Here is a 22,300-nt window from a genome sequence, read left to right as displayed (position 1 = left end):
TGCCAGGTTTGCCAAGGTTCGTAGTGAAAATCATTTGTTCACAAAGTAATAGCATTCACATTCCAGTTTTTCTTTTTACATGAAATAAATGAATCTGTGCAAAAGGCAGAGGACAGAAGATCCTGAATGTGTGCTTTCCTAGGTCCCATCTGATTTCCTTCTCCTCTGTCCCAGGACAAACTTCATTAAACCGCAGCCACTCCGACTTGCAGGAGCGCAGCTTCCAGCTCGTGCTTACTGCAGTGTTTCTTCAATGTCATTGCAGCATCATGAAATTCATACACTGGAGCTGTTACTGCTTCCCGTAAATATGTGCCATGATTAAACTGGAGAACAGCTTATAAACTGTATTGGTAAACCACAAAAATGCTGATCAGATTTTAAAGGGCTGACATAAAAGCCAAGGGATTTGTKCATTCGCACAGAGAAGGCTGCTCCCCTCCCTGCTTCTGAAACACGTCCTGTTGTGTCTGGCTACCGCAGGACGTACAACCTCTGCTTTGCTCTCTTTATACACCTTTTGGCGTCAGGGATCTTCTCGGTTTAGCCAGAGGTCCCCAGATCAGGAGCAGAGCGAGGGCAGCTGCCCTTAGCCGGCGCTCGGCTTTGAGGTGGTCTCGGGGCATTGCTCCGTTGGGGGTAACACGCCAGGTCTGCTTGTGATGGTCATCGCGGGTGATGTTTCCCGTGTAACCAGGAGGATGAGGTTCAGCCCAACCCTAAAAAAGAGAACCTGCCTTCTCTTCCGTGGACAAAGCAGAATATCACTGAGGAAGAGGACGGGTGCTGAGACAGTGCCGATGGGAACCAGGTTAGCATGCTAGGGATCGCGAGTGGCAATAGTCTTGCTTGTAAGGAGGTTTAGGGAGGATGGTGACTGCTGTTTTTTAGGGCAAATAGACCAAGAAAGGACCGTGGTGAAGGGCCTCGGAAAACGAAGCAATGCTGCCCAATTCCAGCCCAGCGCAGTGCTCTCGTGTTCTGTTTGGTCCTGTGTTGATAGCAAAGCAGTAGCCTTATAGCCTGAGAAGACGATATTTGTCTTTGCACCCCTCTGCCAGAAGAAACTCGGGTTACCCAAAAGCCTGCCCAAATGCCGCTCTCCTCCCCGTCCTTGGCTCCGGATTTCTTGCTGTTGGAAATGCTCCTGTGCCGGGGCCTGACACGGAGCCGGGATGCTGCTGGGGGCTGCAGGGGAGGCCGTCGCAGCCAGCGCCCCGGACGCGGCCAGCAAACGCGCCCGGCTTCCCAAAGGCCCCTAAGGAGCCGTGCGGCTGCTGGTGTGCTACGGAGGTGCAGGCGGAGCCGGGGGGATCTGAACAAGCAAACTGCATACAATAAAGGCTCATAATGACATATTGTAAATGCATGCATCTAACCACCCTTTAATTGGCGCTTTATTGATAGTTTGCAATTACTGACTTATTTCTATCATGAGGGGAGTCTGCAAAGGGARAAAGGGTCCCAGTGTAACGTGCAGCTCTGGTGCATTTATAGCATTTCAACAAAAACCTGTTTATTTAATATTTACTGCCCTTTTCTTCATTCAGAATGACTTTTATTGACAATACTTCTGCTCTGCAAAGGAAGCAATAAAGTTTAATGTTGATATACCACTTAATTCTGCTTTTCAAGATTTGAATTGACATTACATGCAAGTTTTATTGGACATTTTATAATTGTTATTGGAGTCATGGTGGCTAGCTTGAGTAAGTGTATTTTTCCAGATTCCAACTGGCCTGGAGAATATTGCTTTGTCAGGAGCCCAAAAAGAGTTGTGCTTAAAAAAAAAGTCTTTTTTTCCAAGTGTGAACTTATTCTTCTTGCCTCTTTCACGTGTATAAGGAAAAAGGCTCAGCAAGCGGGCTGCCGTCGCAGGCGACGTCGGTGAGGAGGGGCCGGGAGGCAGCCGTCTGGGCCGAGCCGAGGAGCGCGCTCGGCGGAGGTTTGTCTCCGACGGYGTCACCGGCCGGCTGTGCCGTGGGCGCAGTTTGCTGGCCGCGCTGCGTCGGGCAGCCGCGGGCCACCTACCGTGCAGGGGATTTGCGCGATGATGAACGAAACGCCCRCGGCGGTACGCGGGGGCACGCGTCTGCTCGGAGCCCTTCCTGCGCTCACCGCCCGTGGGCTCCCAGCGTTTCGTGTGATGCAGGCAGCGCGTTTAAGGGGAAAATAGTGACATTTGCTGGGCCTGGATCTTTGTCTCTTAAGACTCGTGTGCTGGCGATATTGCAGCTTCTTAAAAAAGCACAGGGGAGCAGACAGGAGATTGCAGCAAACTCTATAAAGCGCTGAGGTGGGGGACCGGMGACCCGGCAGCCTATGCTGCAGGCACAGCCCCTGTCTTCAGACCGGGATCGTCGCAGGAACATGGCCAGAGAGCTGGGATTGCTCCCGCTGGACACCCGCAGCGGCTCAGGGCGCCGGGTCCCGCGGGAGCCCTGGGCATCGCACGCGCGTGTTGCTTTGTGTGCATCCCCGGTGCTGCGATTTCGGTCTGCACGTGGGAGTGTGCTTTGGGCTCTGCCTGTGCTGACACGGCTCCCCTTAACTCGAGCTTCCGGAAATCTCCCCATTTGGCTGCTTTTTGATCTTTAATAATTCCCCAGCAAGTCCAAGAGTCTTGCTTATTTCAAGTCACTCGATATAAATAGACTTTGCTTTAAAAAAAAAAATAAAAATCAAGGAGTGGGTTGAATGCTGGCCAGTTCCCATTAGAAAAATCATTATTCGTTGTTGCTAACCAGCAGATTGGGGAGGGCTTGGTGATTTACAGYTGTGGGTGTAGTTTCTGCAGGACATCTGCACACAGAGATATTCTCWATCAACTCGTAGCGCCCAGAGCACGTTTGCCAGGATCAAAGGTGAGCTGCGAGAAAATGTCATCCAAGATTTTACAGCAGCTCGGCCAGGCCCCATCAGCAGTTTTTCCCCCGGGCAGGCTCCAGCAGAGCTCCCGAGCTGTCAGCGCAGCTGCGTGCGGCGGCTGCCAAGGGCCAGGTGCCTCTGCTGGAGGAGGGTCTTCCACAGCCTGGCATGGAGGTCCTGCGAGGGCTGCCTGTGCCGYGTGCGCGGGAGAGGGAGAGAGGGTGTGCGTCCTCGGCACTGGTCATTCCCTTCTCCCACCAGAAGGTTGCAATAGGCTCTTCTGACCTTTTAATTAATTGCCACTTGAAACCCCAGTCTCCTGAGAAAAGATGTTTGCACTGTGAAGAGATGGCCATGAGGATGAYGCTTTGGGACAAGGCATTTCCTAGGTTACAAGAGCCTTTCTCAGCCTCACGTCACACAGAGATCTCTAGCAAAGACTCCCAACCTGGTCTGCGCAGGTTAACATCACCCCATGAGGCTTTTTCTTCCCTTAGTGCTTGCTGGGATTCAAACCCCTTGGGTTTCTGAGACCCAAAGTAGCGCGTTGACCCATCCCACCTGCAAGGGAGCCTTCTCCAAGTATCGCAGCTGGCATAAAGGTGTTGCCAGCTGACGGCGGCAGAGTCTCCCCCGTTGGACTCCGTGCACTGAGTGCATCTCTCTGCATGTAGAGCGAAAGCTTAGATGAAGAGCAGCCAATTATAGAGGATCTCCAAGGTAAATATGCAGCATTGTTTCAAAAAACCATTCGTTCTAGCATTTACGGTACATAGAAATCCGAATCTAAAACAGAAATTAAACTAAACGGACGTTTAACTTTTCAACATCGTTAGGGATTTATTGTAAGCAGGTGCCAGACTCGACGTGCCGAGCAACACTGCTGCAAATTGTCTCTGCCAGGAATAAAACTGGAGGAGAGACTTGTAACGCAGCTCCTTTCCCGCTCAGTTCTGCACAACAGCCCTGTAAAAACAGGCTGGTGAGAAATGTCCAATCTGAGCCACAGAAATCTCCAAATAAGCCTGAGGTGGAGTTGCCCTTTGCTCATATACAACCAAGAGGGTTTCTGAGAATTCACAAAACATAGAGAGCTTTTTGCTACCATTTATTTTTGCCCTTCCTGGGAAGTATAGGCACAGTTTGTAGCTGCTGTTTAGAGGCAGAGCCGTGTTCACTGAGATGCTGGTATCCAGAGGTCGTATCAGAAACCAGAGCCTGGGGCATGTGACGGGCACGTGAAAGCTGCAGATTCCAGCTAAAGATGGTGGTGGTGGCTCCTTGTAAATGTTTTACAAATGGCTTTGATGAATGATTCTTGCATTTTGAGTCTGATGGTACCCGTTGGCCGATTTTGTGTATGCGGATCAAAAGCACACCCAAGTTCAGGAGAAACCAAGTCCAAAATGTGGTCGTTAGTATCTAGAGGTGGAAGAACAGGTCTTCAAGGTTCTTGGAGACCACAGGTGACGTCTAGACCCTGTTCTACATGGTTCTGGGGAAGCGGAGTCRGAGGACCCTTCCCACCATACCACCTTGGGCAGTATCGCRTGGTCTCTCCCTTCTCTCCCCGCCSACACTGGTCCTCTGCGTGTGCACACGTTCRCCCTCGCCCGTCYCTCCGCTCAGCCACCCACGGCCGGAGAGAGTCGAGCGCGAGAGTCCGTGAGTGAAATCYGAGAGGGTGAAAAAACACGTCCTTGCTGCTTTGCGGGTGTTTCGCCCTTCTCCGTAGCTGGCTCCTAAAACCCTGAAGCTGCATGTTTTCCACGATGTCTAATGCACAGCTTACACCAGCAAMCGTGTTTCTTGGCTCCCGGAGCCGGGCTGTAAAGTTACACCGCCTGGCAAACGAGCTGATGAGGGGAAGCTCGAGGAAAGCCAAACGGGGAGGAAAAAGCCACCTTGCCCCTGTGAACTGGCAGGTAGCGTTGGATTAGCRCGCGCCGAGGAGGTTCGCGCTGCCGGCGGGGCGGGGGCTGGCAGTTCCTGCAGCGGGGGGCGGCTTCGGCTGTGCCAAGTGGGAAGGAGCTTACGTCCCGCAAAGGTAAAAATATAATAAAATAAATAATAATAAAGGGAAAGGGGGGCAGCAGCTAGCAGCGTTGGAAAATCAGGGCCGTTCCGTCGCTGCCGTGGCGCCGCCGTGGGTTACGCTGTCACATAGGCACAGCCGGGGATTTTCAGCAAGCCGGGAGGGTTTTAGGCCTTCAGATCCCTGTGGGCACGGCAGAGGTGCCCTCGAGGAGACGGAGCGGCGAAGCCCCGCGGCCGCCGACGCTGAGCTCGCTTCCCGCGCAGCGGGCGTAAATTAGGCCGTTTGCAGCGGGGGCCGTATGTAAAATGGAGAAGGGACAACGCCGAGAGCAACGCTGGCTCCCAGGCCTGGTGGGCGGCGGAGGGAAAACCTGGGGGGGGGCCGAGCCCCGTCGCATGCAGAGCACTGACGAACTCGGCTCCCTCCGAGGGGCTGCGCAGGGAGAGGGCGGTTTGGGGCGCTGGTGGAGGGCCGGGGAGGAGACCTCGCTCGGAGAGYCCCCAGGGCTGGGGGCCGGAGGGAAGATCCCGCCGGCCTCCGGCTCCTTTCCCTCGGGAAACGAGCTGTGCGCCCTTCTGTCGAGCACCGGAGACGCCGGCCTGCCTCGGATCGGCCGGGAGCACGCGGGATGCAAAGTCCCTGTCCTGTGCCGGCAGGATCAGGCCCTTCGGATGGGCTTTAGCTAGGCGCCCGTCGGACGTGTGCACTGCTCGAGCGGTAGTTCGTCTCTGTTGACACAGATTTCTGTCATTAGCTCGTGGACACGTTGTGCCCGGAGATAAAGTCACTTCCCGCTTTGCTGACGGTACAAGCGAAGGCAAAACGCAGAAGAGCCAGGGATCCATCCTGAAACCCTCCAAGAGAGTTCGGCCCTGTGAGTAAACTTGAATTAAGCCCGCGAAAGCCGCTGTATACGGTATTTCTCCGTGCGACATCACCGGGCCAGCCGCTGGTTTCACTCGCAGGGGACCCGCTCGTGCCGGCTCCGGGGKCCCCGCGGCTCGTGGGAGTCAGCGGGTGTTGGCTGCGCAGGCTGGGAGAGCAGCGGCACGCGGCCCCTGGGAAAGCACGGAGGAAATGCAGCACTCACCAAAGTCCCAATTTTGTTGATTTTGTTGTGGTCGAGAAAGAAACAACAAACAAGAAACATCCCAGGAAAATTAACACCAGAGCATGCGTTTGCTGCTCGGGAAGGAACGGTCCCRTGGAAAATAGCTTTGCAGCTCAGCTGCTTAAAAAGCTGGTTTGGGCTCCGGTCCGAGATGGAGGTACAGGGAGAAGCACTGCAAAAGATCGTATGGGAAGCTTTAAGGATTAGGCTAAGGTTATGTCGCTGGCCGCCCTTGCTCCGCAATGCAGGTTGCTCCGGCCGGCAGCGGGGTCCAGCGGCCGCAGCGGGACACCCGCTCCGAAACGCGCCTTGTGCCAGAGCCCATCCTCGGGCTCCCACCGCCTGCCCTGGCGCGGCTCCAGCTCTGCTTTTATCAGCAGCAAAACAAAAGGAGTGCGAAATCAAAGGAGTTACGGGGTCGATTTTCGATTACATTTAAGCCACCTTAAATTAAATACCAAGCTATGCAGAAAAAATCCAACTTAGGCAGGCAGAACCCAAACTGTTGAATCACTCCCTAGATTCGCTTTCACATCCAGCTGGATGGTGTGTGGGGCAAGGCGAGGGGCTGCCGTCCCGGCCACGCGAATGCCAGCCCGTACCACCCCAGGTCAGTAAATAACGCTGCGCGGAGAATGGTGTCTGGTATTAGTTAGCAACAAGTTAAGTCCTTGCATTTTGCAGTAGTCAGAGTGACTTAGAAACACTTACTGTTAGCCATAGGAGTGCATTTAATTAGCTTCTGATTCAGGGGGCTGGGGGGTTTCTTTTCTTTTCTTTTCTTTTTTTTTTTAAATCATTAAATAAAGTGTCACCCCTAGCCAGTGCTGTAAACTCTATTTTGATTGTGGCTGCAATAACCCCTTTGGGCGTCATTCAAATTGTACTAAACAGTTTCTGGAGAGCGCTGGTTTCTCTCAAAATAAACCAAAGTCCGGCTTTGACAAGCTCTAATGAAAAACAAATTGTTATATTACTTAGAAAAATAATTTGAAGGAAGTCTGAATTAGTTGTAAAGGTGGAAAAGGTTCAGCTACTTGAAAATAGAAGTTTGGAAGGTATTTATTTTAACCATTAAGCCAGCGGCCTTGAAATACAGCCTTGTTTGTTTCTGAATGCGCCTAACGAGACATGAATCATGCTGTTAATCAGTATGGGAACTTGATTAATTGGAGAGGGGACTGGCGACGGCTCCAAAAGGCGGAGTCGCCTGGCAGAKGCCCGAAGCAAAGCCTTCGCGCTGCTGGGATTTGCCATCAGTCACGCTGCTGGCACCGGGAGGCGAGCGTTGGAGGGATCCCACAGCCTGGGTTTTGTGGGCTGCCGGGGTTTTTTCCAAACTGGAAATAACGTGTGGCTATTCRGGACGCCGTCAGCCTCTGACTTGCGGTGCCTCTGCGTTCGGTCGTCCAGCCGGAAAGGTGCCGCGGGGGCCTGGTTTGCCGCGGGGCGGAGGGTGGCGTGTCCCGAGCTAGGCGCCCGGCACGCGGTCGGCTCACCCTGGCTGCGCTGATAACGTTTTTGCTTGACAAACCTGGGAGACAAATTTCAAACCCGGCCCTGAAGCCAGACTTGCCCGGGCGGCCCCAAGGGCTTGTGAAAGSGCGGCAGGAAGGACCACGTTGACTGGGGCTCTTGGTTTCGGGGCCAGGAGGGGCTTGGTGAGCGCAGCCATCCAGAAGCACTGGTTGCCTTTCAGATCACCRTGTAGTATATTTGCTCCTACCATGAAAGGGTGCTGTGGCCAACGCGGCTATTGGAGCCGCGGGGCTGGGGCTGTTGTATCATACCTCCGTGCCGGTCGCGGTGACGGCTGTGCCTTCGCCGCGGTAGCCCGGGGACGCTGGTGGCCCCTTGTCCTTGGACGTATTGCTAAGCGCAGACGTTCAAAGATCACGAGTTAGATCCCACATTGTAAGACTTGCTTAAGTATAATGGAAATCCAACAAATTCTGGATGCCCTTCTTATTTCTTCCATGTTACCGTCTTTCGGGACGCTCGCAGGTCTCGTTTTCTGTGCTGGCTATGTAGGCTTTACACCCTTCTCCTCTTCACACTATATGAACACCTTCCAGAGGCGTATTAAATGACATGGCTGACGTCCACCACATGTGGTCCTTTCTTTGCCAAGGGAAAAGGTTGTGTGAGCAATGGAGTACTTAGGCTCTTAAGGCTTTGGGGCAGGTTTTTTTCCTCTTAATTTTGCATTTGATTTTCAAGATTTCTCTGAGATGCAGAAACTTTCTGCTTGCAGTGCTCTAGCAGCGTTCCAGGTGGTTGGGCTTGAAGAGCAAAATCAATTACGACGATGTTGTCAGTGAAACTGTATGAGTTGGCGAGGCTGAAACAGCTTCAAAACATCTGCACTTTCCAGATGTGGTGTGCTCAGTACTGCGCTGTAGCATCCAGGTCCAAACAAGGATGGGAGATAAAGTATGTGTGGCACATGTGACTGCATGTATGTGTAAGTATATGTTTAAAACATTATGTCTAATAAGAGCCAGACCATCTATAAGCCAGTGATGTTACTGAAGTCACTGACATGATTTTGAACGTGTGTTGTTACCATATTTTCAGTGATGGTTGTTTATTTTAGTAGGTGTAGCTACTAAAGCTGACTGAAACCATTTTGAACCATTATGTTGCCCAAGCCAAAGGACTCAACCACCAGTGCCTGTGTCAAACTCGTTTAAGGTACAGATTTGTAGAGTTTCAGGTAATGGCTTTAAGTGATGGGCTCCCCAAGTAAAGTTCTTCCAAGTTTAATCCCATTCCCAGCGCTGTATTCCTGATTCAAACTTACCGCATTGCATCTCCCAGCCTTGGCTCTCAGGAYGTCTTTGCTGATGTTTGCTCGCTTTTCAGCAGTGTAATGCTGGTACTGGGGAGGTTTTTGGATTTTGGATTTTCCCCCCAATATCTAGGCTTTGAGACCCTTTAAATAATGTTTTATATTAAAATTTTTTTAAAAAGAAAAAACAGAAGAGCCTAACTGACAACAGATGGCAGATTATAAACTTTTTTAAAGGGAGTTTATAATACACATATCAAGAAGAGAATCATTTATTAGTGTCAGATACAGACATGTGAAAACAGAACATGTCTATTCGAGCAGTTAGAAGTGGAAGAGGTTGGGAGTGGGTTGTTGTCCTTGGTGTAGTGTTTTTGGTGTGTTTGAGGAGGATTTTACCGCGCAGTTAACAATTACGGAGAGCTCTCCTAGCTGAAACGAGGTGTTTCCATGATTGCTGCTCTTTAATCATTCCTCCACAATCACTGTCCATTGCAACTGTTTAAATTATGTTCTTCCCATGAGTTTCAGGGCTCGGCTTAGCAAAGCCAGGTAGCCCGCCAGGTCAGAGTCCTTCGACTGACAGCCCTTCCTTGCCCGCAGGGGCAGCAGGAGCCGCCCCCAGGGTCTGCATGTGCCGGGAGAGGTAGCGAGGGGCGTAAAGCCGAAGCCAGGCAGCTGCCGCGCGTGCTGCGGTCGGCCTCTGATGGGTCACACCACCACCGACAGGGCTGCAGGTAGCAACTCGTGGACCAGGTCCTCGTTGGTGTAATTAGTGCAACTCAGACAACGTCCATCGAGGTATGATGGACCAGACGATACCCAGTACCCCTCCAGGTAGGCAACTCTTTTTAATTATTAATTTGCATATTTCAGGAGGTGGTTTTCTGCCAAGTTAATCCGCACATCTTCTATGCATATGGATAGCTTTGTTTAAGCACACCTTGCATCCGCTGAATGTAAATCCATAAAAATGCTCACAGGTTCATGGGTGGCAGTTTTGCAAGTTTGGAGTGGGTGTGCAGGATCCCATCCCAAGACTGGTTAGCTTTAATTAAACCAGCTACAATGAATCCCATGTAATTTCAGATTAAAGGCAAAGAAAGCCCTGAATTTTGGTGTCCGGGCTGCCTCAGGGTAGCACTGAGGATGGATTTTCTTGTGTCCTGCTTAGATGAAAATAGCTCATTTGCTTGTTCTGGGCCAAGTTGCTGGGTTTAATGTTTCTCTGTAATGATGCTGCCTCCAGAGAGGTCTTATTTTGATTTGGAAGTGTTGGGATGAGGATGAGGCCCCGCGATACTTTAGCCCACACGCAGTTTACACAGCTGTATTATCTGAGTCCCCAGGCGCCACCAAAGACATTATCTCCTTGGTGATGCAACAGCTAGAAATTGCAGGAAACCTGTGTCACTCATTACTTTCATCTTCCTATAAAAACTGGGGTTTCTTGGAGCCGGTGACTCAGAGAAATCTCCGATTAGTGCAAAATCCTCTTAGAGCAGCTGCGGTTTTTTTGCCCAGCTGCCTGAAGCAAACAGAGTTGCACTTGGGGGCAGGCAGCGCTCAGCCACGCGGGGCCAGGCCACCGCCGTGAGCAGGGCGCGTGGGTGGCACGTAGGCGCTCGCTGTCGATACACGGTGATTTTCACCCAGAGACTTCTCTGCAAGCACCGAGTTTCCCCTTTCCTTTCCTTGGTGTAGGGTCATCATTTTGCAGAAGGTTAATGGATTTTGCTTGCTGCCATAAACTGAGTCAGTGGCTGATCTCCGCCGAGACTCGAGCACGGGAATACCTTGTTCCAGGGCTGTGTTCGTATTAGGAGGCCTCCCCGCTCTTGCTCACCTCCGAGGGACTCAGGTTTTAGCTTAGTCTCTCCCAAGAGCACGCTGAAGGTTTGTCTGTCCGCAGGAGGCGTTCTTGATTAACTGCTCTTGTTTCACACACATGCAACCCACTTTGAAGATGGGTTAAGCTAAACAGGAACGACATAGTTTTGTTCTGGAGTTGATGTCCACACAGGGAGTTATTCAGGAAGAGATATGGCACTTTAAATTTACACCCTACTTTAATTAGAAAAACTTGCGAGCAAACCCTTGATCAGTGCCAGTTTTGCAAAGCCTGGGAAAGCAAGTGGCCTAAAATAGTGTTCGCGGCTCGTCGCCATCGGCCCATCCCATGACTGGTGCTGGTGAGAGAAGGGATGAAGCTTCCAGAGGCTTTTCTGGTAGCCATGTGGCGGATTCATTCGGAAAGCAAGGATCAAAGGAGCCGAACCCTCTAAAATCTGAAAAGCTTGTTCCCATCTATGAAACATATCATTACTAAACTCGCGCTCGTCTTAGCTGAAACATCCGTGTGTGCATAGTACAGGTTGCTTCCAGTTGCACAGATCATGTATGCAAGGCGGTACAACGGGACCTTGGCGAAAGTCTAGCAGAAATACTCACAAAATCAGCAGTAAATCCTTCAGAGCACTTTGGCAACATTTAGGATGAGATTATGCACGTGTAACATAGCGACTGGGTCTGGCAGGTCGTGTGGACTTGAGCTTGGGGTGGAGAATTTCTTTTGCCATGCAAACGAGCAAGCGAGCAGAGGGGAGGAGAGGGGCAGGTATTTGGGGGAAACCTTTCTGCTCCCGCTGGCAGGTTGCTGGCAGCCGGCCCCTCCTGCCTGTGGAACGGCCCTCTCTAATCTTTGCTGCTTTCTGTAGCTTTTGGGTAATGTACTATGAGTTTGTGCCAACAGCCCAAACTATACCCGTTCTGGCCAGCTCAGCACACTAGGTTCAAGGAAGGCTTGAAGTCTCATTCACAGTCGCAAATGCTCAGTTAAACTTTTTCCCTGTGTATGTAACATAGCCTTTTTTTTTGCTGTAAAAGCATGAAAGTCTCAGGTCTGCTCTGAGAGTCAGACGAGCACCCAAGTCTCTAAGCCCGGGGACGAGCCCTGGCATTTGCACTCAATGAAGCTGTGAACATCAAAAAACGAAATGAGAAAGCAAAACCTCCCAAAGCGAATGGGCTTTCTAAAACAAGCCCCGCACGCTGCTGTTCTGCAGCAATGTGTTTCCCGTGTGCCTGCTCCCGTTCAGGGCCGCGAGCCGCAGACGTGGAAGTGACTCATTATCCGTACGTTCATATCCATGCTCGCCCCTGCTTCCCCTGGGGCGCGCAGGCACCGTTGCTCTTATCAGCCTGTGTTTCTCAATGCCTAAAATGTCAGACAGGGCCTGCGAGGCAAGGATCGCTTCACTCTTAATAACTTTACTGATTGTTTCTTTCTGAGGCTCATCTTTTTCCTGGTAGTAAGAGATTGATGGCTTTATTGTCATCCTTACCTTAACCAATTCATCTGCAGAAGCTATTTTTACCCATTTTCCAACACCTTTTGCTAGAACTTGCCTGACTGCTTGAGTCTGTGCTGTCCTGGTGCCAGGAATCCTGCAGGTTGGCTGGAACTGAAGGCGAGACTTTTTCTCTGTGTCTCCTTCAGCTGCGTCGTCCTTCCTTGAAGAGACATTGGGTTTTGGAAGAGGTGAAAGCTCAGGTCATTCTTCCTGAGTAAAGTAAGAAGTTAGGGAAAGAAGGATTTGCTGAACTCCACATTCTTATAACATGAAACAAGTTGGGAGAGAAGGAAAGATAATTATTTCTCATGTGCCAGTCAACCATCACTTTATGTCATTACTTTATAGCACCTGACAGCTCCTACTGCTAGGCGCTGTAGAGGGATGCAGAAAAACAGGAACAACAGAAAATTCAAAGCATAGTCAACCAAAATTCAAAAACTTCCCCGAAAAAAATAAATCGTACTGCGTTATGTGTTTGGATGAGGGTTGGGTATTCGTATGGCAGGARAGGAGAAAGGGAAAGGGACTGGGATTGCTTTCATTGCGTCAGTAATGTCATTTGCTCCATGGCCAACCCTTGAAAACCAGTTCTAATCCCCACTCAGATCCCTCTGGGGCAGCAATGGCAAATCTGCCAGTTCTCCTAATCAAACACTGAGCGTTACTGTGGGCCAGAAACCTCAGAAGGGAGCAAAGCCAAGGTAAAAGGGTCAGGATCTGGGGGAGGGGGCACTGGGAAACCTAATGCATCAAAATCAGCTCAGCTGCTGTGATTCAGTGGGCAGATGGGATGGTGCCAGAGACACTATGAGGCCAATGTTTTTCTTTCCTCCCTGCAAAGTATTTGGGGGCAGGCGGTAGGGTCCTAAGGAAGTACAGAGATCATTTTCCTGTGAGTATTTAGAAGAAATGTAACCATAGATAAGAACTAGAGTTTCAGATGTTATTGGCCGTCCTATATTCCTTCCCCTCCTCCCTCTCCACGCAGCCAAAAAAAGTGAGCAGCTCACCAGCCCTGCTCGGGGCGATGGTCTGGTTGCCCTAAGCAAAAGGGATTGGTGGTGCCTGCAGTATCTCTCCAGGAGGATTTTCCTCTAGGCCCCAGTTACTGATTGCTGGAGTGTAGGGGAAGGGAGAGAGATGTTTTCATGGAAATCTGTACCTCAACCGTCTTGGCAGTGGGAGCTGAAATGGCTTGAGTCTTTTGCCCCCAACTTCATGTTTATGGTCAATCTGAAACTCCACCTGTGATCACCACATGCGTCCTCTGCAAGACTGCAGTAAATTAAAACACCACAGGGAATTTTAAGAAACACATCCTCTTCCTTCTTGGAATCAGGTTACGTCGACCTCTGAACATCTGGACTCGATGTCTCGGGGCTCCCAGAGGTTCTGCCGCACTGGAGGTTCATCTTCCTTTGTTACATTCCCGGCCTTTTCCCTTCCCCTTTGCCTCCTCCTGGTTCAGAGTTGCTTTCCATGTGGTTGGCTCCCAGTGTAATTGGTATTTTATATTCAGTGTGTAAAACGCGCCATGGAATTTTAGTTATCTCTTGCCATTGGTAAACACAGATCCATAACCCATTGCAATTTACTGTGCTCGTGGGAGAGATCTAAAATAAAACACGCTCTAATTTTTTCAAAAGCATAAATTCCTTCCAAGCTACTGGTTACCAACATCCTAAAAGAATGAAATATAATGTTGTTCCCTGGGTCACAAAACTGTCTGTATAATGGCACTTTGCTTTGAGTTTCTTTTGCCTGATCTTCAGGTTGCCCTGATAAACAGGCAGCCTTTAATTACCGTGTCCTGCTAACGGAAATCAAGGGTCCTTCCCTGTGCGTGCCCTGCGGATGGGCCTGCTTCACGTGCAGCAGACAGCTGCTAAGCAGGGGCTGTTTTGTGATCGCTCAGCTCAGAAAGGAGAGGCCCCCACTACTGCCAACCTCAAATGAGAAGCGGGTTGGGTTTTGCAAAGGGGCCAGAACGAGAGAGAGATGCAGAAACCCTTCAGGCGGCAGGAACCGCCGCGGGCTCTTGGAGGCAGAGCCGTGGTGGTTCCTGCTTTCGCGTGAAGGAGGTTTCCAGGCGTGGGATGTGCTCGCGGGGAGAGGGAGCAGTGTCTGTGGCCGTTCAGTCCATGTTGTGTTTGTTCGTTAGCGGAGATGGGCCAGAAACCGAGATCCCCAACGTGAGACAGGACGGGTTTTGGAGCTGGGTGCCAGGCTGCGAAGGCAATAGGGAGCGGGAGAGGGAATTGCCTGCAAATGCCAGGTCCAGATCTGGGCAGATAGGTTCTGGTCGGACGTGTCTGACAGATGGGTTGCAAGGCCTGAAGCTGAGGCTTCGCATGACCCAAAACACAAGTAGGTTTTTAATCCAGAGCTGAACGCTGCCTGTTGGTTCAATCTGAATACTGTGCGACGTCGCGTTTGGTATTCAGGAGCTGACGGCAGACCATCGGTGTAGTGATAGTGTCCAAATACTGCGGTGTAACACAGTCGAGCCTGTGTCCAGCTTTTAGTATTGAAATACAGGGTCTCACCCCCTTCGACACCCGCTCAGCCCCTCACCTACGGGAACGGTGCCTCTGTGTTTGCCCTGCGAGCACCACCGGCATTTAGCTGTTGTGCAAAGATCAACGCCCAGAAAGAAAATGTAACTCCAGCTTTCTGCCTTTCTGCCTCTCAGGCATAGGCCTCAAGGTTTTAAAGACTTACATATGTGTTTCAGTTGATGTGCTCTGAGTATTCCCATTGAAGTTAACTAAGTGGATAAGACTTTGCAGGATTAAAGCCAAATGAGTCCTCACCCACCATGCTGGGAAGTCTTGTTGAAGTGGGTCATTGGAGGGAAAGGAGGAGGAGTCAGCACAGAACTTGCCCCTTTGATTTTATCCTTCTATTTATTTAAAAGATATTTTTTTCTAAGGCAGCTTTGGGGGGAGAAAAAAAAAAGCCCCAGGCTGTGGTGTAACCACCACAGTCAGATGTTGTCATGGCTACTAAACAAGAAACCTAATTTATAAAATGAGGAAAAACACATGAATGTGAAAAAAAAGAAATAAAAGAGAGTCGATCTTAAAATATTAACTATGATGTAGAGAAAAATATAAACAGACACAGTTAGGAAATTCCATAAGGAATATGACTTGTTTAATATTAATCATAAAGGAAAAGATTATGAGAGCTCCAGTGAGTGCCAAATGAAATACTCCACACACGTCCAGTATTGTGATAAGAGTCCTCCTGGCGTTTTTCTTTGGCTGCTTCAGCAGTCAGCGCTCTCGGATGTGCTCTGGCGGAGATGCCCTGGTAGGAGGATGCTTCAGAGATGCATGTGGCAGTTCTGCTATTTCTCTCTCCGTGGCGTTTTTCCTCCCTTCTGCTACAGGCACAGTATGTAATTGCATGGAAACCTCCATCCCTTCAATGACAGTCAAAATAATCTATACCTTTACTTAAAACATTGATAAACGAATTGGGAAGATGATCGTTTTTGGGGATGTGAAGGGATTTCCGGGAACAGATCAGGGCAGAAGTGGATCTGATACTCCTTAGACCGCAGCTCGCTACCCTGGTAATTGTCTTCCAAAGTTCAATTCCCTTCTGAGAGAGGTTGCTAGGGGTGTGAACAACTAGGCATATAACCTGTGATTCGTCTCGAAAGGGCTCTGCTCCCTGGTCCTCTCTCCAAAGGCACTGTATTCCACCGGGGCTCTTCTCTTGCCTCTATTTTACCACSTGCCCTTTACTGATTTTGGAAGATACTGGAGATCTGAAAGGGAAGTATTAGAGAAGTCCCAGATGCTCATGATTCAGTCATGGATATCCACGAGCTCACAGGCTGATGACGGTCCATGCATTGTCCGGTGCAGGACCGAAGCAGGGAACGCTGCTGGTCTTCAGGACCAGGCTTAGAAGCAGGACRCCTCCGAGCAGGTAGCAGAGAGCTCCTTGGGGGCTGGCCGGGTGCCGTGGCAGACGCCCGTGGTTGTATTTGAGTGTAACCGCTCTTGTGTCTCCTCGGTGGCAACGGCGTGATGGGCCCTGTTGGAGCTCTGGCACCCGTGGCCACCAGTACTGTGACAGCGGCGGTGCCACCACAAGACGCCAGAACGGAGCTGTGCTGACCGCAATTGCCGATGAGCGACTACTGGGAAATACCTATGTGGTATCTCGGGTGGAAAATCCTGGGCAGAGCTGTAATTTGCTGCTTCATTAAACTTCCCTCAGTCATGTCTGAGCTGCTCATGTATCTGTCTCGGAGCGATTTCAAGGGTAAAATTGCGCTTTGGGAGATTAATGTCTTGTGGCACGTCCTGCGCTCTATCATGTAATTTTGCAGCAGAAGGGGCTGGCTGCTTGCAGGCCACATTGGACCAGTCTCTCTATTTGGCACTCGCTTGTAAACATTTTGGTTTACAGAAACCTTAAGGGTTCATTCTCGCTGTCAGAAGAAATTAAGCTACAAAGTCATACTAAAACCACCCAAAACAATGTAGGTCTGAAGCACATAGCATCCGGGGCCAGGGTGTAAATGAAGGCACAGGAAAACCGGACCAGCTCGCAGCAGCCTGTCCGTATCCTGGTTCCTGCTGGTTTCCTGCTCCCTTCCAATCACGGTGATTTCAAACACCGTTGCAACAGCACCGGCAAGTACCGAGCGAGCTCTGGGCGCTTTGGCTCTGTGTCGTTCCCTGCTCTTGCGTCTTAATGTCACGGTGGCTGTCACCCAGCTCCGAAGAGCTCGTTATTCCGCTTTGTTAGATGAGGCTGTTTGAATCACAGGACCCAGAGATACTGGGTTTTTACTCTAGCTGTCTGTTGACAAATCTAATTTGCTGGTGAATAACGAGTAACCTTTTAAAATGAGCTGCATGGCTGATGGTGATGCACTTGGTTTTTGTGGAATGAGTCACACGCTCGCTTTGGAGCATAGGAACTTACTCATGGACAGGCAGATGTATTTCATCCTCTGCTAGAGATTATTTTGAGCTGGAAAACCTCAAGCCCAGTGCCGTTTTTTTTCCAAGAGTGCATCCCTTCTTGATAACATTGCAGCTGCCATTAGGTTCTTGTCAATTCAAAGGCTAATTGCCGAGTTACCCTGCCAGCAGCAAGACTGTACTGTGACAGCTCTGCCTGGAATATTCTAATGTACATATATTTTTATTACTCTTCCAAGGTTCATCTCATATGTAAGTGATCAGTGCAGCAGCGTGAACAGGGATCTGCTTGCAGCTGTGACCTTGAAAGTGGGTGGCATTTTCTGCTTCCTCTCCAGCATCCTCCGGGATCTACATTTCATGTGATCCCATCTGACATAGGCCAAAGCTATGCTGGGAAAAGAAGCGTGATACTACCAGGAAATACCCGCTGTACTAGGCTCTTTAGGGCTGAGGTCTTCAAAGCTCCCTGTCGGAGGAGGCTCCTTAGGCAGCTTTTGAAACCCTGCTATGCCACGTGTGCAGACCACTAGCTATTAGTTAACCTGCACGTACAGTTTATTCTTTTGCATGTGTCCCTTCAGACAACCTTGTCTTCTCTGACTTGCTCTGCAAACCTAAAAACAGGGCCCTGGCTTCTTTTGCGTGTTTTTATTGCTATGCAGTGCTAAACGGACACAGTGAGTTCCTGCGCGCGAGGTTTAGGGCTCTGCTCTAGAGGCAAACGCGCGTTGTGCCCCCAAACGCGCAGATCAGACGAAAGCGGCAGCAGCACGGCGAGGGACCCGCCGAGTGGCGCGGCCGCCGGCGGATTGCCTCCGCTCTGCATACCCTCCGTCCCACCACCGGGCCTCGGCCGTGGTTTGGTCCTGTGTGGCAGGAACTGTGCTGGGAGGGCATGGAAATAGTTGAAAGTTCTCCGTTTTTGATCCTTTCATAATTTACACCTCATTCCCGTTGTAAGCTAAATTACAAGCAAGGCGCCCGAATGCTGAAAAGAAACTGCCGCGGATGGCAGCATAAAAATGTGTTATTTAACACTTTTTTTGCTTTCTTAAGCATATCTGGTTTTGCCCAATGTACATTTCATTTGCTCTTTGCTTAGGTCCCCGCCACCGGCAGCTTGTGGCTTGCTCAGTGACCGTCTGGGATGCAAGTAAAATGCCCTTTTTTTCCTTCTTCTTCGTTTGGCCTCAGAAAACTTAACAAAGGCTTTGTGTTCACCAGTGGGGCACTTCAGATGATATTTTAAATATGCAGAGCAGCGTGTCAGCAAGCTGGCCCGTTACGTCAGGTATTTGTCACGATTTTCAAGCTGTTTTCCAGTGCGGCGGAGGGAACGGCTGCTCGCGCAAGTGTGCCGCGAGCTGAGCCAGCCCCGACGCGGCGGCAAGCAGGGCTGACGTTCTGCTCTGGGCGCCTCGTCCCGGCGAAGTGCCCCGGCGCCGGCATCCGCCCCGTCCCCGCCGTCGCTTCTGTCCTGACCTTCAGCAGCGCGACTGGACTCGTAGCAGTGAAGTTCACATGAAGATTTAGTGGCCACTACAGCCAGTAGGTGACTTTAGTTCCTTTCCATAGAGGCCTCTGTGGACATCTGTGTCTGCAAAATGCAGACAGTAACTGGTCTCCACCTATTCAAATTTTTTTTTTATTAACGCATCACTTCTACTAAAAATTTTACATTCATATGATTTATTTTATTTTTACCCCTGAGGCTTTTTCAGGTTGTCTTTATTAAAATCGAATGGTAACCAACCCCAAATAAGGCATGGGATTATTTTTTTTCTTGGTGTGTTTTCACACCACAAGTGTTTCCTATTTCACCGGAGCTTGCGAAAGCCGATGGCCCAATAATGCGGAGCTGAACTGGTGCATGTATTAGCTCCAGAACGTGCTGCGAGAGGTTGGTTGGGTGGAAAAATCCAGGTCATCTGGGATTTTGAAATCCACCCAGCCTTGGCTTTCAGTGACACTGAGTAGCCAACCCAAGTTAAATATTTTACTGCAGATGTTGCTAAGAGCTTAGAGTTACTGAAATTATGTGCTTTAATGAGGCAAAGAAAGTAGCTGCAGAAAGATATAAATCAGAGAAGCCACCAGTGTTTTCCACCGTAGTGTCAAGCTGATCAGATATGACATCCCCTTTACTTTTTCCCTGCGTTTTCCCTATGCCTGCGGATGTGGTCATGCCCTTTTCTTTTAACTTTAAAAGGAAAAGATGAGTTTGAATCACTGTTGAGACTGAAATACCAGCACATTTTGGGACTGGAATCCTGATCCAGTTTTTGCAGCTGGCTGCTCTGTCTCCACAATTGGTCAAACCAAAACCTTGGATTTGAGTTGTTTTGAAAGAGATTCGTAATACAGATCCCATTTCCGTATGTCAGGACTGTCTGAGATTGAAGGTACTCAGCCCTCCCATCTAAGTTTGTTCCAAAGAGCATTGTTTTGCCCATACTCTGTCTTTAATACCACCTTGATCCAACTTTTACCAAGACCTGGACAGATACTGTGCAAAATGTTCTCTATCACAGCAGATTTCTTTCTGATGCATTCTCCTTCTCTAATGCGGTTTGCTCTTACTTTGGCAATTGTTCGATTCATCTAAATATTCTAGAAAAAGTGAATTTCAAAGGAGCCTGCAGCGACTGTATGTGGAAAGGGAATTGAAGTATTTTTGCCAGAAGTATCTTAGCATTCTTTCAATCAAGGAACATAAACAGTTCCATGTGACTCCAGGCTGATCCTGGATTTGAGAGATCAGGATTTAATTCAGATCATTTCTTGCAGGGGGAATTTTGAACCTAAGTGTGTCTCGGTGAAGAATGTCCTAATTAGTAGAGAAAACGGTATGATGGAAAAGGGTCTCTCACTTTTTAGTCTTAATACTGTTCTGCTTTGTATTGATAATTAAATAATCATCTACAATCTTTTGCAGTAGAGCTCTGGACTTTGCCGTGATAACCATGAGCTGTAGTAATTTGTGCGCAAATTATTAGTTCGTTCCTATTTACAGATTGCTATTCAGATGGGATAGAGCTCAAACCATGATCATTTCTGCTAGAGTGAAAAATGCTTTTGCCAAATAATTTTTTAACATACGTTAATATTAGGAGATAATGTTTGCTCTTAGTGGAAATGAAACTGCGTCTGTGGTTTGACCAACGCACGAGTCAAACCGCTGGCACAGGTTTGTCCTTGCAGTATCTGCGCTATGTTGAAGTTGGTGGGAAAACCTCCATGAAGCTGTACACTGCTCTCAGTCTTCTGAAACCTGCCATGCCCGAAACGCTTGCGCTTTTTGGAGAGAAGACCAGCAGCTAGACCAGGTGCCTATCAACACAAAGGGAGCGCGGGCCGAGGCCGTACGCACCTCTCGGCGGCGGCTTGGCGAGGCGCGCCGGCGCCGTTTCCCACGGGAGCCGGGACAGCCGGGGCCGTTTGGGATCCGCACCCCAGCTGCTCCCGGGACTCTGCGAGCCAACAGCACCGCAAGTATTTGTCTGCGTCCGCTTCCAGAAGTGCATCTAGCCAACGGCACAAGCAGCCCATGTAACTTTTTAGATTTTTGACAGTTTTATAACCCTAAATTTGCACCTTATGGAAAACTATGACAGTTGATGATTAATTGCCGTGTTGGAATTTTTCTTATGATGTCTTAATATCTGAGTATGTAGCAGACCTCAGCAGAGAGGAAAAATAAAAACCTGCAGCAAAATGCTCCCAGAACAACTTGACTAGTCAAGTATTGCCCAGTCCAGCTAGTGCTCTCCAAAAGACACGGTTATATTTAGTATTATTTTTTTAAAGCTGTAATGCTATTTACTAGGTGTCTAGCTCAAATTTGAGACCAGTTTGAAAGGAAGCTGTGAAACAGTTCTTCATGAATGCATTCTTAAATCATTTTTTAGTAAGAAAGTTGCTTTTAATATTACAGACCAGTTGCTAATTGTTAGCCAATGCAGAGAGGAGCTCTCCATTAAGTTCTTCTGTTGTTTCACTCTGAGAATACTTTAGTTCAGTGCTAACAAGCAAAAAAAAATTCTTAAGCATGTTTTAAAATCAGATAACTGATTTTAGCTCATTTCCCTTTGGTCTGCTGTCTCGTCTCTGAGCTGTCTCTGCTCGTGCAGGGGATGGACATGATTGCTCCTGTTCTGAGCCGCTCCACCTTTGCAAGCAGGCTAATGCAGGCCAGCACGCACGTCTTCCCGGGTCCGCGGCGGCGGCCGAGCTGGAGGGCAGCCTGCAGCTCGGGGCCTTTGCTCGGGGGAGAGCAGATGCTGGAGGAGTCTCTAGCCTGACCTTATTGCTGTCACTGCGAGAAGGAAAAAGTATCAGACGCAAAATGGTAATTCTGCTTGTGAGACAGTTTCATAAGTTCAGATTTGCTTTCTTTCCCGAGCAGACCTAAATCCACATTTTGATGCTATCCTGCAAATCAGAGTGATGTTATTCAGGCATGCTGAACGGGAACCCAGGCTCCAGGGCAGCCCTCAGGCCAGAAGCTGGGTCCTTCCTAGGAGAAGAAGGACAAGAAGCATCTTCTCCAGGAAACAGGGGTCCTGGAGAAGCTGCTCAGAGCTAGATCTGTCACAGGCAATATTTCAACAAACCCTCAAATTCCAATTGAAAAAGCATTCTTTCCAGCCTGCCCTCCCAGCAGGAGATGCAGACGGAAGGCAGGACCCGCCGTCTCTCCTGCGTGCATGGCTCGGGTCTCCTTCCAGCATAATCCAGCTGGAGATACCACTGAAGCAGAGCACTTCTCCTGGACTTTAACTCTACATTTGCTATAAAAAGCATTTTTAATGAGCAGGACAGAGCTGGGTAGTCAAACTTTCGGACCATTAATAGATGTAGAAATTTTTTAATATGCTGTTTGACTTTATTGATGAAATGAGCTAATCGGAACGAGCACTGCTATTGCGCTGAGTGAAGAAATCCAGGCATGCTTTGTTGTAACAATAATCTGGTTTTCCATAGCCCTGGTGTCATGTGGATGGATCCTACAGCATTTTGCAAGCAACGTGTTCAAAGTTCTCTAAAATGCAGCCATATCTAGGGTGGGACATCACAGCTCTTCAGCTGTGTGCCAGCACTGCTGGTGCGTTGGAGGGAGAGTGTGTGAGGGCTGCAGGATCCAGCAGCAATACCGTGAAGGACTGAGGTGCTCTGAGTATAACA

At 49.5% G+C, this 22,300-nt stretch overlaps 1 protein-coding gene across 1 annotated transcript in view; it reads left to right on the top strand.

The window, feature by feature from the left end:
- LMF1 (lipase maturation factor 1) overlaps window positions 1-22,300 on the top strand; it is a 205,341-nt gene that overhangs the window by 138,902 nt on the left and 44,139 nt on the right. The window lies entirely within an intron of this gene.

The sequence above is a fragment of the Apteryx rowi genome, unplaced genomic scaffold (assembly GCF_003343035.1).
Source record: "Apteryx rowi isolate R43461 unplaced genomic scaffold, aptRow1 scaffold_6, whole genome shotgun sequence".
Taxonomy (NCBI): domain Eukaryota; kingdom Metazoa; phylum Chordata; class Aves; order Apterygiformes; family Apterygidae; genus Apteryx; species Apteryx rowi.
The sequence above is the reverse complement of the archived record's forward strand: the minus strand, read 5'-3'. Positions and strand labels throughout refer to the sequence as shown.